Here is a 17,500-nt window from a genome sequence, read left to right on the forward strand (position 1 = left end):
ATTGAATATTTAATGAGACAATGACATTACTGCTTCTCTGATGAATCTCGTATCAACTAATAATAATAATAATAATAATAATAATAATAATAATAATAATAATAATAATAATAATAATACTAATAATAATATATTATTATTATTATATTATTATTATTATTATTATTATTATTATTATTATTATTATTATTATTAAACACTGTTACACATTCTACGGTACTGGGTAGCCGGATTTCATTGGAGAATGATGAAAAATTTAAGAAAGCCATCCATTACTCCGGCACTTGAAGGCCACAAATGATCAATACTTCATTGATGAGGTCAACAATTAACCGTCTAGTGGAGCTCACCAACAGAGTAACTTATTCAGCAATATTCACCTAAATCCAGTCATCTGTTCTAGAAAGATTTTAAAGCAACACACATACACATACGCAACCAAATTAAGTTAAGTATATCTTACTTTAACCAGACCACTGAGCTGATTAACAGCTCTCCTAGGGCTAGCCCGAAGGGTTAGATTTATTTTTACGTGGCTAAGAACCAACTGGTTACCTAGCAACGGGACCTACAGCTTACTGTGGAATCCGAACCACATAATAGCGAGAAATGAATTTCTATCACAAACATACAACCAAAAACATACCTGGCAACTTCGCAATTTCGTTATCGGAAGTTGTGTTAATATTTAATGATAAACATAAATAAGTGTCATAATATCTAATGCAATATTGTGCAAATTTTCACACATATACATACAATATATTATATATATTATATAAAGTATAATTATATATATAATATATACATACATATATATATAATATATACATATATATATAATATATACATATATATATATGTGTATATATATTATATATATATATATATATATATATATATATATATATATATACACACAGTATATTTAGATACACACATATACAAATATATAAATATAAATATTTATATATTTGTATTATTTATATATATACACACAAACACACATACATACATACACATACAACGTTAATGTAAACAAACACCTCACCTACGCAACGAAACCCATTCGCATACCAGGAAAGGTCTTGGAGTCTCTATATAAAGCATTCCAGCGATTGCGTGCTGAAGGGTGTACATATTTGCAGAAACCTTTGGTTCCCAGAATCTATGAGCTCTATTCAACAGGAGCATAAAAGAAATACCGAGTAGTGATGGAACAAAATGACTCAGGTGCACGTTTGCAGAATTACCCGGCATTTGTTTTCAATGTGCATAAACAGAGATTCATACAAGGGCAGAATAACTGTATGGAATGGAATACAGGATTCAGGCCGAAGGACAAGCGGTGGGACCTATCAGGTCATTCAGCGCTGGAAGGGAAATTGAGAGAAAGTAGGTCTGAAAGGTGTAACAGGAGGAAAACCTCGCAGTTGCACTGTGAAACAATTGTTAGGAGAGGGTGGATAACAAGATGGAAGAAAGTTATCAATGGAGGTACAGTAAAAGGAATGAAAAAGGGTGGCGGCTAGGGGCCAAAGGGACGCTGCAAAGAACCTTTATTAATGCCTACAGTGCACCCCGTGAGGTGCACCGAAGGCACTACCCTCCCAAGGAGAGAATAACTATATGACCTCTGCCTGTGTATAAGTAATTATCAACGTGTCAAAAACTGATTCGTCTTCAATATATAAAAAGAAAATTTTTACATCACAAACAGTTCTCTTTCTTCTTCTTTCAACCTTATAAGTCCTGCTGTGTAACAGGGTCGGCTGCTCAAGTCAACGTTCTCCATCTATTTCTACTTGCATCTTCTTCCCCCAGTCCCACCTCACCCATATACCTCCTCAACACATCCATCCATCTGATCCGCTGACGCCCCACACTCCTCCTCCTCCTCCCCATCACTGGCATGTTCTTAGCTCTCTTGATTGGTTCCACCTCCTCTCTTCTTATTAAATGGCCATAGTATCTCAAACGAGCTTCCCTACCCTTCGCCTTTACATTACATATACCACACTTCTTATATCTTGTCAGTTGTTGAATATTAAAAAAATATATATCACGGAGTAAAGAATTGTGATAATCTGTTCAATGATTACAAAAGCAAAACATGGTACTTCCGAGATGTTACTAATTCTAATCACCTATATTCGTTGACATACGTATAAACGTAAGATTGTTGAAGTGCCTTCAATTGTACCCCGAACAAGAGAGTAATGTTTTTGTTCTTTTTATCTATCTGTCTGTATATTACCAGAATTATTTGAAAGACAATGGTACTTTTATTTTTTGGTGTGGGGTACCACGCTTATTTTTTATTATCAATGGAAATTTACCGTCATACAACTAAAGAGTGTCGCTTACATAAAATCAAATAATTTACGCGTCTCAGAAATGTCATCAAAACTCGGCCATCGTTCTAGAGATATTTAGGTTAAAAATCTGACAGCTACTTCATTGCAGGGCTCGAATCTGTACCTTTTTTCATTCTAGCATGGTTCTCTAGGTAATGTATATATATATATACATGTATATACATATTTATTGATACATCTATACAAAAATTATATATATATATATATATATATATATATATATATATATATATATATATATATATATATATATATATATATATATATATATATAGAGAGAGAGAGAGAGAGAGAGAGAGAGAGAGAGAGAGAGAGAGAGAGAGAGAGAGAGAGAGAAAAAGCTTGCTTCATATTATTACCGGTATATTTTGAGTAATGTTAACAAGACTGACTTGACATTACAAACTATACCCCAAATAAAAAAAGAAAAAAGCCATAATTTCTGTTCAAAATCATTGTTATTCATCGCTTGAGCGTCAAAATACACAATTATCGCTAAAAAAAAAAAGCACGACGATTAGGTAACGCTCATTATCGTTACACAATTTTATCACCCAATTCAAGCGGCGGTATCACTCGACCATCAACAAATCTCTTCAGAGATAAGAATGACAACACTGAGGACCCCAAAAAAATAAATACCCAAATCCTATAATCTTCTTTTATGTAAGGGGCGAGAGAGAGAATAGTTATTCTTCCATATTACTCTTTAAGCGCTCTTTTCCAGGACTGTGTTACATGCAAGGACCTGCTGGTTGCCAGTTTGGTAATTTTATCTTATTTATATATATATATATATATATATATATATATATATATATATATATATATATATATATATATATATATATATATATATATATTTTTTTTTTTTTTTTTTTTTGGAAGATGACTTTCGGATTCTTGAAAAAGAGACTGTTTTTATCATGCTCCGGAGTAGTGTTTGCCGAGAATGGAGGTTACGAAGATTTATCTATGTCTAACAAAGCTGCTATTCGTAAACAAAAGAATACCAGACGCGTTCACAGGATATTTTTGTATGCACACGCACACACATATATATATAATACAAAATATATATGTAATATTTATATATATATGTATATACCTATAATACAAAATATATATATATATATATATATATATATATATATATATATATATATATATATATATATATATATATATATATATATATATATATATATGCCTCAGGAGCGGAGAAGTAGCATGTAACACATCATTAAATGATTCCTCGTGTTGTAATTATGTGGAAAACCTACTGTATTTCATTTTGCGCTATTGTTAAAGAGTGCACGTCATTCTACGAATCGTGCGTTATATATTACACATTAGGGCGACCTCGGTAAATATCAAAATATAGTTTACATAAACTCGTTTAGGAAGAAACTCGCTTTTTCCTTAACTTATTAAATGCTACCTTGTTTATACTTTTATGTTTCACAACGTGAAAGAGAAAAATCAATAATTACTATTGAATTACTGCCATCTCTTACTAACAAATACATGCTCCATCTTTTTAATACCATTCTGTGTGTGTGTGTGTGTGTTTTAATGTCATCTGTCTCTTCGGCGAAGCATTATGAAAAATTACGAAGAAGTTCTGTTTTTTTTTTTTTTTAATGTCATCTGTCTCTTCGGCGAAGCATTATGAAAACTTACAAAGAAGTTCTGCGTGTGTGTGTGTGTGTGTTTTCAATGTCATCTGTGTCTTCGGCGAAGCATTATGAAAATTTATGAAAATGTTCCTCATACAAGCTACAAACGTCTGTTAAAGCAGCACCGCACACGACAATGCACGAGCATATCTTTGGCATCTGCGAATAGCATCGTCCCACCAGACTTTCCTTCTATAAATAGCAAAAAACTTTACGTAATGGAGTAGAACAGAAAAATATCTCGTTCTCTTCAAGGTGATGTCACAGGGGCATGACCACGCGTTTAATTTTGGCCGTCAGAGTAGACAACTTAAGAATCAAGTTTGAAAGTAGGATGATCTAGACGTCAGAAAAGGCTTTATAGTGTGACACCGCTCTTAGGGCGATGATTACCGCCGTTGTGTTGACATTATCTCAGTTCTTCCTGGACCCCACCACACACCATCAATCTCCCATTGACCACGACTTCTCTGGTTACCAGAGCTGACCTCTTCGTGACTGAGCAGCGGAATGACAAATTATTTATAGCAAAATAGCCAGTCCAAAGGAGCTTTTGAAGTTACTTCTTTCTATCGGTATACCGGCGTGTCGTATGACTGAACGCAGGAGGTAGAGGTTTTAAAAGGTTTTAAAAATGAGTGGACTTTCTGTGGATAAGAAAATGATTACAGCCAAGTGGACTTTTGAAGTCACTTCTTTCTATCGAGCCGGCGTGAATGACAAATTATTAGGAGCCAAGAGCCAGTCCAAAGTGGAGATTTTGAGTGGACACGTCGCTTGACAAATTTTACAGCCAAGTCCAGTCAAAAGGTTTGATACCTTTGTGTCGTATGACTGAACGCAGGAGGTAGAGGTTTTAAAAAGCTTCTATGTGGATAAGAAAATGAGTGGACACGAATTCTGAGCGGGGAATGACAAATTATTATAGCCAAGTAGCCAGTCAAAAGGAGCTTTTGAAGTTACTTCTTTCTATCGGTATACCAAAGTGTCATTTGACTGAACGCAGGAGGTAGAGGTTTTAAAAAGCTTTTAAAAGGATATGAAAATGCGTGGACACGAATTTTGAACGCGGAATGACAAATTTTATAGCTAAGTGGCCAGTCCAAGGAGCTTTGAAGTTACTTCTTTCTACCGGTATACCGGTGTGTCATTTGACTGAACGCAGGAGACAGAGATTTTAAAAAGCTTCTACGGATATAAAAATGCGAGGACGCACAAATCTTAAATTATACCAGCCAATGAACATGAATTTTACATCCGCATGACAACGTGCAGACTTCTGCAAACCTTCAGTGCAGAGATAAACATCACTGGAGACAGTAAAATTTACCAAGAATTCCAGCACAATGACTCTCCACATCTGTCAAGCCTCGCAAATACCAAAGAGATCTGCGGTAGCATAAATAATCCTTGATAATAGATAATAAAAGGAAATATTCTTTCAACATCGCAATAGCGGGGAAATCAGAAACCACAGGACAGAACAAACCACAACGTCAATTTTCTCAATTTGTCAAAATCTTCGCTCCTTGAAGTGACAAGACTGTTTTCGCACTCAGAGAGCACCTTTCAGAGTGCATTTTCACATGCTGGGCACCATCTGGATACATTTTCGAACTATGGGAGCAGTTTTGATGCACTCCTGTAAGCTGAGTGCACTTCTGGTGGATTTTCACATTTTTTATTGGTTTTAGAAGCACAGTCAACTTCACACTCTTTGTTGAACTACAACCTGTTGTTATAAATCACGCTTAAACACCCTTTTTTTTTGGAAGGTTTAATACTTACTTGCGTCCTACCTGTGAATTCTGCTCTTAATTGCTAAAATAAAAAATTCGTTGATTTTAGTCCATGTACCGTCTATGTTTTGGTAACAAGACAAAACGGAATCTTTGTCTAATCTAAATCTTATTTTCTCTGTTATCAAATAACTACAGTTCTGACAGCTTGGTCTTCCGATTATCGTATCTTCCATTATCATATCTTCACATCATATTTTCACCTGAAAACCTTGTTAAAATCCTCACGTTACCGACCAATCTTCAACATAACCTTTTAAAAGCTAAATCTTCACTAATCACAGTGACCCATCCTCACATACATGTACCATACTTGTCACAATCGTTTTAACAATTATTTTGTTTCACTGCATCCAACCTTTTGAGTTTATGAAATATCAATTCTGTCAAATGTTCATAGAGGTCTTCTACATCAAACCTTTGATGAGCCGAATTGAATTGAATATAGGATTTAGGCCAAGCACTGGGACCTATGAGGTCATTCAACGCTGAAACGGAAATTGACGGTAAAAGCTTGAAAGGTGTAAAAGGAGGAAAACCTCGCAGTTGCACTATGAATCAGCTGTTAGGAGAGGGTGGAAGTAAGACGGAAGAAAATGAATATGAAAGGAGGTACAGTAAAAGGAACGAAAGGGGTTGCAGCTAGGGGCCGAAGGGAAGCTGCAAAGAACCTTAAGTAATGCCTACATTGCACCGCAATGAGGTGCATTGACGGCACTACCCCGCTACGGGGATCAAATTTTGACTCAATCTTCTTCACAAACACCAGAATCCTCATCATGGCTCTTAATCATTTCATCAAATATATTTATAATCCATCGTGCATCACTTACCTACAACAACTGGAGGACGGGCGTTCCTAACAGCATATAACACAATATCCAAGTGAATCCTACGAAGAACTTCACTTATTATAGTTTTCTGTATCTATTAACTATATAATCATATAAATTCACTATCCAGTAAGAAACCGCACAGGCAAAAATATATTCACCACAGAGGCAACTGATGCAATTTAACCGTACTCCTTTCGGGGCACAATTTGTACCTGATAATCGCGGGCATTAAACATAAGAAGGTACTTCAATCTCGCGGGGGTAACCTCTCACACGCACACAAAAAAATATAGGGTTATAGTCGAGCAACACACTATCGGTGAATCACCGATGCCGAGCGATACAAATTCACCGAAAATAAGAACATAATCCCGGGCCAACCAAAACTACGAGAAGACACCTCTCTCTCTCTCTCTCTCTCTTCTCGAGACGCCTATCAAGGCCCGGCGCGATCAAGCCACTGACGTGTAGTGGCGACTAGTTAACGCTATGGAGGTCTCTCTCTCTCTCTCTCTCTCTCTCTCTCTCTCTCTCTCTCTCTCTCTCTCTCTCTCTCTCTCGCTTGGACTTTGATCTTGGCCATCCTCTTGTATTCGGTTTTCTTATCTATTTTTTTTTATTTTTTTATCATCGATTACCAAAGCACTGATAATCGGTGCTTCGGTTGCATGTCAGTTGTGGTTCCATGCAAGAATTCCATTCATTCTCGCGTTTAGTGCTGGGTAATCAATGCATACGCGGCAACATCAAAGCGAGTAATAAAATTTAATAAAAGAAATTCATCGTTTCATTTTGGGATTGTGATCATGCAAGGGAATGTACGGATTGCTGTGAAAACACAGCAACAATTTCCGAAAAAAGGCAGCATTCCATAAAAGGCAAACAATCAATGCTGAATTATGAGATGGTATGAGAGTCACTGAATAAAAGAAGTCGAGTACTAGGAAAGGAAGCTATTTTACAAAATTTTCTTAATTAATGTTTATCCATAACATATGATACATATTCTTGACTCTCTCTCTAAAACCGAGCATGATATATTACTTAATTCCCTCTCTCTTTTTTTTCCTTTCTCTGTGAAATCGAGCAGTGATTTGATATATTACTTAATCTCTCTCTCTCTCTCTCTCTCTCTCTCTCTCTCTCTGCGCGCGCGAGAGAGAGCGATATTTACACCTCCATAATCTGTGAAATCTAATCGTTGTTGTTTTCAGGGTACTGACCTTCACCTATGTGCAGGGGTATGGGAGGTAGGGCCTCAGGGGAATGGGGAGGGGAAGGGGAGGAAGGAGTAGTGTAGGGGTTATGGGGAGGGGAGGGGTTATGGGGAGGGAGGGGAGGGGAGGGGAGGGGGTGATGGGGAGGGGAAGGGTTATGGGGGAAAGGGGTTATGAGGGGAAGGGGTTATGGGGAGGGGTTATGGGGGAAGAGGAGGTGTGGGGGGTTATGGGGAGGAGGAGGTGTAGGGGTTGTGGGGAGGAGGGGTAGGGGTTATGGGGAGAGGAGGGGAGGGGTTATGGGGAGGGGGGGAGGGGTTATGAGGAGGGAGGGGGTTATGGGAGAGTGGAGGGGAGGGGGAGGTGTAGGGGGTTATGAGGAGGAAGGGGTTATGGGGAGGGAAGGGGTTATGGGGAGGGGGTGTAGGGGTTATGGGATAGGGAGGTGTAGGGGTTGCAGGGATGGGGAAGGGGATGGGAGGTAGACAGGGGACCAGAAACCCCCACCCAGCGCTAAATCTTCCCCTCAAAACTTTTATCAATCACGACTTTGGTTTGGAAGACGTCAGATAACCAGGTATTAGATAACCGCCTTCTGAACAACAGACGGTGTCAGATGGTGGTTCCCCTGGGTGTAGATGAGGTGGCGGGGGGAGGGGGAAGGGGGAGAAAGAAAAAAAAAAGATAAAAAGAGTCACGTAGGGTTTTGATGTTGAATTAAATGATTGTGCTGCTTTTCCATGTAACGAGGTTAAAGGGCTCTTTGAATTACAGTATTTCTGGGAGGGAGTCTATCCTTCATTTCGTTTGGAGTTGTTTTTTAACGTTTTTTTTTTTTTTTTTAGATACATGAGCTCATCGAAGTTCATAACAGTAGGTCTCTTGAGGTTGTATCACTGGGTACACACACACACACACACACACACACACACACACACACACACATATATATATATATATATATATATATATATATATATATATATATATATATATATATGTGTATATGTGTGTGTGTGTGTTATTTAGGCATATTTTCTATTGTGCAATTTCTATCAAAGTAAATGACATTATCTGCTGAGACTATCTTTTATACTCTCTTAATATGTCCATACTTCTTCTTTTTCTCTCTAAGTGGAAAAGAAGTACAGATAGACTCAAGATCTAAATAAAAAGATAGTCACTGCAGATAATGCCATTGGCTTTATTATATATGTGTGTGTACATATATATATATATATATATATATATATATATATATATATATATATATATATATATATATATATATATTGCATATATAAATGTATGAATGTATTTATTTATACACATGAAAAAGTATATATATGTATATATATACATATATATATATAATATATATATATATATATATATATATTATATATATATATATATATATATATATATATATAATATATATATATATATAATATAATCTGATACACTTATGTAAAATAAACCTTATTTGTCCTCATTTCCCCTAGAATCTCAGAGCAAAGTTAATAAAACACTTATCATTTTTTTAATTATGTAATATCATCATAATCAATCTTCTTGATGTCTAAGTGGACATATGTCACACTCACGACTCTTGACTTGATCTGCGAACTGAACAGCTTACGAGTTTTAAGCAACAGTTAAGATAAAGAAAGGGTTGAAATGAAAAAAATAATCAATAATAAATAAATAAATAAATAGACAAATAAAAAAGGTCAAAGATTTAAATAAACAGGCAGTAGAGAATGTGCCTGACTGCCTCTCCTAAGCTCTCTTGAAATATCACTATACCCAGTCCACCACGTAAGGGGGTAGTGCCGTCAGTGCACCTCAAGCGGTGCACTGTAGGCATTACTTCAAGGTTCTTTGCAGCGTCCCTTCGGCCCCTAGCTGCAACCCCTTTCATTCCTTTTACTGTACCTCCGTTCATATTCTCTTTATTCCGTCTTTCTTTACACCCTCTCCTAACAATTGATCCATGGTCCAACAGCGAGGTTTCCCTCCTGTTACACCTTTGGAGTGCTGAATGATCCCTTAGGTCCCAGCGTTTGGCCTTCGGCCTAAATTTTGTATTCCATTCCTATACCCAATCCAGGGTACTCCTTGTGGAAGCCAGGGAGTTTTCTGACAATATTTCAGAATCAAGTTATTAAAGTTCAGCTTTAACGGCTACAGTGACGTATTACAACCAGGATATTTGATTCCAAAGATATACCTTAGCAGCCAAGATATTCATATAGTATGGCTTGTGGGTACCTTTCAAAAGGTGATAAGTGCAATCATACAGATAAGCAGCCAATTTAGGGAACGGATTGAATTTAAATACTTGAAACTTTAAACAAATGTTAGGTATATTTTGAGTACCAAGATTCTCAGAACGATAGCATCTCGCAATACGTCCCGAGTACAAACGATCAGATATTTTTTGGCTACGACCCACCTACGTCGTCGAACTACCAAGGACAATTCAGTATCTCCGTCTAGCCCAGCCTTGACGGAAGAGAGGAAAGCGGGGGAATTGGAAGTTGCAATCAAAATGTCGAAAACTGACTTGTTTTGTTGAAGCGAAATCCGCCAAAACAGACATCCTACGCCCTCGGCAAGGTTAGTCCTAGGACCTACAGGGATGTAACTGAATGATTGACGTGTTTACGTAATCTGGCGACGGAAGGGATATGATCTTGCATATTTTACAAATACCCTAAGAACCAGTGATACAATTACGTAACTTCCAAGACGTCTTGACTTGGGTAAAAACAAAGATCGAGGAGAAGGGTCCAGTCAAGTTCAAGGCAGCGAGGTTACTGAATACGCGACAAAACATTCATGATGGCCTTGTCGACCTTTCCGACGAGTCACGAAAACCTGGCGTTTTACCAGGTATTATTATTATTATTATTATTATTATTATTATTATTATTATTATTATTATTATTATAACGTAATAAATGTCCACAATTATATAGTAAATATATTACTATGTAAAATAAACAAAGACTTTCGAATACTTGAACGGCGTTCTTCATCAGCGCTAATATTTTAACTTTAGCATTGATGAGCAACACCGTTCAAGTGTTCGAAAGACTTTGTTTATTTTACATAGTAATATATTTACTATACAATTGTGGACTTTTATTGCACAGATTGTTTTTCACGAAATTGTGAATCTCTTAGCATTATTATTATTATTATTATTATTATTATTATTATTATTATTATTCAGAAGATGAACTCTATTCATATGGAACAAGCCCAAAGGGGTCACCGACTTGAAATTCAAGCTTCCAAAGAATATGGCGTTCATTAGGAAGTAAGAGAAGGTAAAGGAAAATATAGAAAGAAGAGATTCACTTATTAAAAAGACAAAATAAATTAATGAATCAACAGATAAAAATGTATTAAAATGCAAGGTGAATAACACTGGGGTATTAATGCATTGCACCTTCGCTTGAAATTTTGAAGTTCCAATTGTACGACGTCCTCGGGGAGGGTAAAAAGTAAGACGGGGGTACAGGAGTACTCTTAGTAATTAGGTAACCGAGCGAGGTGCCAAACCCGAGAATTGCCGAAGAAAAAACTCCTCAGAAAGTTGGAAAATCGTCACGAAAAGATTAGAAAACCATATCATCACGAGGACGCCATATAAATCATTGGTCACGCTTCATATGCTGACTATAAATTTTTACGTAACTACCTTCTCCGAATGACGTACTTGCAATGTAAACATGACGTGGAACAGAATAGAATATAGAATTTAGGCCAAAGGCCAAGCGCTGGGACCCACAAAGTCATTCAGCGCTGAAAGGGAAATTGACAGTGAAAGGTTAAAAGGTGTAACAGGGGGAAAACCTCACAGTTGCACTATAAAATTATACCTTAGTTTAACCAGACCACTGAGCTGATGAAGAGCTCTCCTAGGGCTGGCCCGAATGATTAGACATGTTTTACGTGGGTAAGAACCAATTGGTTGCCTAGCAATGGGACCTACAGCTTATTGTGGAATCCGAACCGCATTATAGCGAGAAATGAATTTCTATCACCAGTAATAAATTCCTCTAATTCTTCATTGGCCGGCCGGAGTCTCGAACGCAGGCCCAGCAGAGTGCTAGCCGAGTACGATATCGATCCGTCCAACGAGAAACTAGTTGCACTATAAAACAATTGTTAAGGGGGTGGGGTGGGGTTTCGTAATTAGGTAACCAAGCGAGGTGCCAAGCCCGAGAACTGCCCAGGAAAAAAATTCTCGGAAAAGATTAGAAAACCATATCATCACGAGGACGCCATATACGTTATTGGTCACGCTTCATATGCTGACTATACATTTTTACGTAACCACCTTCCTCGAATGACGCACTTACGTTGTAAACATGACGTAGTCTTGATCATTCTTATGGAACAAATCTCAATTTTATCATTAACTGGTACTCAGGTTTTCAGTCCATGGTTTCAATGAACACATCGCTTATCTCAAAATAAAAATTTTGAGATACGCGATCCTTAAAAAGAGACCGAACAGAAGAAAGAGAACCTCCCTATTTTCAGCAGTTTGAAAGGACAGAATGAATCTATGCTTTAGGTGTTAACAAGATAGCAAGCCACCTAGAGGATATATAAATAAATATTCTTCTAGATGAAATACATAGATAAATGAGGAACTACAGTTAAAACATTTTTTATGGACCAGTACATTTTTTTAAAGATATGTCCGACGCAAAAGATAAATGAACTAATAAAGTATGTTGCATCTGTAGACAGAAAACTCATCCTAGGCCACTTTCCACTTGAGGTAAATGAACCGGGAAATGAAATCGTTCATAAATCTGGATTTCTACATAAAACGTAAGAAAAGAGAATAAATGCCTACTTCTCCCATTTTTTTTTCATAGCAACTAACCAACAAAAACCAGTACATTGCTAAAAATGTCAGAACATAAATGTGCGCATAAAATAATAAATTCCTCCCACACACTGTAACACTTGTCAGTAATACATCTAGTCGAAGGTAACTGTGTCACCACCACCGCTACATTATTATTAAGAAGAATATATAGAATCTAATAAAAAAAAAACAGAACACGATTAAATAACCATAAAGCAGCTAAACAGATTTTAAAAGATACTTCCAATAACTTGGGGACTCTAGCTACTTCTAAGCCAATAGTAAGCTAACCTAAAAGATACTTCCAATAACTTGGGGACTCTAGCTACTTCTCAAGTCAAATAGTAAGCTAACCTAAAAGATACTTCCAATAACTTGGGGACTCTAGCTACTTCTCAAGTCAAATAGTAAGCTAACCTAAAAGATACTTCCAATAACTTGGGGACTCTAGCTACTTCTCAAGCCAAATAGTAAGCTAACCTAAAAGATACTTCCAATAACTTGGGGACTCTAGCTACTTCTCAAGTCAAATAGTAAGCTAACCTAAAAGATACTTCCAATAACTTGGGGACTCTAGCTACTTCTCAAGCATAGCTAGCTAACCTAAAAGATACTCAAGCCAAATAGTAAATAGCTAACCTAAAAGATACTTCCAATAACTTGGGGACTCTAGCTACAAATAGTAAGCTAACCTAAAAGATACCAAATAGTAACTCTAACTTCTCAAAAGAAAGGATACTTCCAATAACTTGGGGACTCTAGCTACTTCTCAAGTCAAATAGTAAATAACTTGGGGACTCTAGCTAACCTAAAAGATACTTCCAATAACTTGGGGACTCTAGCTACTTCTCAAGCCAAATAGTAACCTAAAAGATACTAACCTAAAAGATACTTCCAATAACTTGGGGACTCTAGCTACTTTTCAAGTCAAATAGTAAGCTAACCTAAAAGATACTTCCAATAACTTGGGGACTCTAGCTACTTCTCAAGTCAAATAGTAAGCTAACCTAAAAGATACTTCCAATAACTTGGGGACTCTAGCTACTTCTCAAGCCAAATAGTAAGCTAACCTAAAAGATACTTACATTGACTTGGGGACTCTAGCTACTTCTTAAGCCAAATAGTAAGCTAACCTAAAAGATACTTCCAATAACTTGGGGACTCTAGCTACATCTCAAGTCAAATAGTAAGCTAACCCAATCAAATGGTCCACCTTAGTATACATTCATTTAAACTGTATTACATTATTATAGGATCCAAAATCTCTACAACTGCCTACAGTATACCCTCACTGGACTGTGGAACAGCCTCCCAGAGGATGTCCAACTGGAACTTCAGAAGCTCAAGCGAAGATGCAGTGCACTGCTACCCTAATACAATTCAACTTGTATTCTAATATTTTACTTACATTTTTATATATTTATTAATTTGTTAATTTACCCGTTTTTCTACTAACATCTCCTCTTCCTGTATTTCCCATTACCCTTTGTTACTTCTTCCGAATGAACACCATATTCTTTGGAGGCTTGAATTTCAAGTCTACGGCCCCTGTGGGCTTGTTCCATATGAATAGGATTAATCTCTGAATAATAATAATAATAATAATAATAATAATAATAATAATAATAACAATAATATGTACACACTTGAGGCCCAATGATGATAAATGTTATGCAATAGCCTCATGAATTAACATGGCAACTTCAATCCCAGTCTTCATACTTCTCTCGTTTTCGGAAAACACCGATGATAATATCCTCCAGAAAGAGTAAACAATCGCTCTGTTGTCAGACAGAATTGGAACTCCAAGTTCCAAACAACAGGGTGCCATACAACCTAAACACATACCATGATACCAGGCACTTCTAAGAAGTGAAAAAAACTACGTTGGCCTTTTCCGAATTGTCGCTTCACGTAAGCCTTGTTCCTAAACGAAGGTTTACTCGTAGAAACCGATAAACACTGCTTTCTCAAGCAGTAAAAATAAAATGGGTAAAGATACAAGCAAATGTACGGCAATCATTCAAACCACAACAGCGTTTTCAGCCTTGACTGGTCGTGAGAGTTTCGAATGTGAGAAAAAGACGGCTCTGCGACAATGAATAAATAGGAAGACAGATCCTGCAATAAAAAGGGTTAGAAAGACGACTTCGACAGTTAAAAAGACGACTGCACTAGTAAGGATAAAGAATTAGTCACTACTGAAATAAGTTCAATCAGACGCTAGAGCAAAGAATTTAATAAAAATACACTGATATACAAGGTCTCTTATAGTATTTTTTTTCACATTAAGATTCGACAACAGTAAAAAAAAAAAAAAAAAGGCCTCAGGGAATCAGTTAAAAATACCAAGGAAAATGAGAACTATAAGGCAATAAAAAAAAAAAAAATCAACTTTGGTACTATTTAAAGAATCACTATAAATAAACAAGAGTCTAGAGTGCTGACGACTTAAAAGAAGACCATAGTAATAAATTATGGGATCTTTCCTAGACAGTGACCCCCAAAGGTTTTCGGGGGTCGTTATCTAGGACTAATATTTCTTGGGGGTCTTTATCTTTGTGATATTTACAGTCTTTTGTTTACGTTTTTACTGTAATCCCAACGGGCTTGTACTAAACAAGCAGCAAAGGTGGGTACATACCGGGTTAAAACCCTTGGGAGTCACTATCTAGGAAGGATCCATATTATGTGAAAAACAATTCAGTTTCTGCGACCAACTACAAGATTTTACACACTTTATCTATGTACCAACCCAGAGGACATCTTCATCGACGCTGTCAACGCACCGATAAATATCTGAGCACCTAATCACACAGTCGAATCAAAAGCGATAACTAGCAGGCCATACTTAAATCTCTCTCTCTCTCTCTCTCTCTCTCTCTCTCTCTCTCTCTCTGCAATTGTAAGTATTGTTTACTGAATAAAATGTAATTGTTTAACATTAAAGATTAATAATTCATAACTGCAGAGCTTGAAATATGTTCAAAGTTCAAACTTGCTATTAATTCATTTTGCACTAAATATACATGAACAACTCGTATCTATGGAGTTTGAAATATGTTTTGTGTTCAAACTTGTTGATAATTCATTTTCCACTACATATACATGCACACTTCACATCTGCAGAGTATGAAATGTGTCCAGAGTTCGAACCTGTTGATAATTCAATCTGAGATAAAGCTTTCAAGATATAAAAAATATACACTACTTGAACCAGTTTACTTCTGTCAATAAGGACAAGCACATGGACAAATATCAGCAAATGAGGAGAAAGACAGATAAGATTAAAAAAATAATAATAAAATGGACACATGACGTAATGATGAGTCAAAGATGCCTAATGGAAAGACAGATTTTTGAATTAACATTAGACAGTCCCTGGTTTCGTTCCTACACCGCGTCGTAAGCCGAAAAATCATCGAAAATAATCGAAAATCATAAGAAAACCTTACTTTTAATCCTCTGGGTGTCTTGAAAACGACGTAACCTGCATTTTTATTGAGTTTATCATGATAAATATCCAAATTTTGACCATTTTGCCGTTTTGGAGCTATATTTCTTCCGTTGGATTGGCGTCATAAGCGTCTTTACCCCCCGAACATGCATTGTAAACCGGGAAATAACTTCTGATGAATATACTTGAAGAGCGTCGTAAGCTCGGAACGTCGTAAGCCGAGCCCGTCGTAACCCAGGGATTTATTAAACATACCAAACTGCAGCCCTCTACCCTCAGCAGTTTTTATTTTATTTAAGGTTAAAGTTAGATATAATCGATTCTCTAGACCTTGGCAATGATATAGGATAGGCCACCACCGGGCCGTGGTTAAAGTTTCATGGGCTGAGGCTCATACAGCATCATACCAAGACCACCGAAAGGTAGATCTATTTTCAATGGCCTTGATTATACACCGTAGTGGCTATACAGAAACCTCCATTGTGCCAAAAAAAACTTAAGTACATTTTTTACTTGTTTCTACTTTTCCCGAGTTGTCATCAAACTCAGCACAAACATGGAAACTTTTGAACTGAACATCACACAACTTCCAGACTTAAAGACTTATCTGCATAAAGCCCTACTGAATAACTATCTTAGCAAAAACTTTCATAACTTTAATTCCTAATTGATTTCTGCATTCCTTTCTTACTTTCAAATGTTAATCCTTAAATCACGAACTATTTCTGAGTGACTTGACTTCACTTACTGAATGTGGACTAGGACTAAAATTAATATAATTCTCGAGGCCATCAGTTATTTTGCATGACCTAAAATGCCACTTAAAAGTACAAGACTATACCTACACCGATATGAACGCGGTTTACATATGCTCAGCTAAATTTAAAAGCACCTTGCATGGACTGAGCTTTCAGTCAATTAACCAGGTCTTAGTAATGCATATACTGAATAAAACTTATGTAAATTTTAAGATCATAAAACTAAATTATGCCTTTCAATGATTTCTAAATACAATCTGAACCAGTTTACTGCCTCTCAAACAACTCGCGCTTATGTTAACTAGTTTTATATCTATTCAGCATAGTAATATCTATTCAAAATAGTATTAATTACTTTAAGTTAACGTAACTTTGCTACGAAAGTTCATACGCTTAAGCAATTCACAAACCCCTCATAAAAGAGGAGTGTCGAGACACGGGTTAAGACAGGTACTGTGGACAGATAGAATAAACAACTG

The 17,500-nt window shown here is 36.5% G+C and overlaps 1 protein-coding gene across 10 annotated transcripts in view; it reads right to left on the reverse strand.

Annotated features, from left to right (window-relative positions):
- LOC136828354 (monocarboxylate transporter 14) overlaps nt 1-17,500 on the reverse strand; it is a 167,992-nt gene that overhangs the window by 53,151 nt on the left and 97,341 nt on the right. Inside the window, exon 1 of one of the 10 annotated variants that reach the window (XM_067086293.1) lies at nt 6,690-7,164. The exons of 8 other annotated variants lie outside the window; for them this stretch is intronic. The gene's annotated coding sequence lies outside the window, so the exon portion shown is untranslated. Of the gene's footprint in view, nt 1-6,689; nt 7,165-17,500 lie in introns of those variants that run through there. One more of the 10 variants, XM_067086290.1, reaches the window with a different exon arrangement.

This window comes from Macrobrachium rosenbergii, chromosome 42, assembly GCF_040412425.1.
Source record: "Macrobrachium rosenbergii isolate ZJJX-2024 chromosome 42, ASM4041242v1, whole genome shotgun sequence".
Taxonomy (NCBI): domain Eukaryota; kingdom Metazoa; phylum Arthropoda; class Malacostraca; order Decapoda; family Palaemonidae; genus Macrobrachium; species Macrobrachium rosenbergii.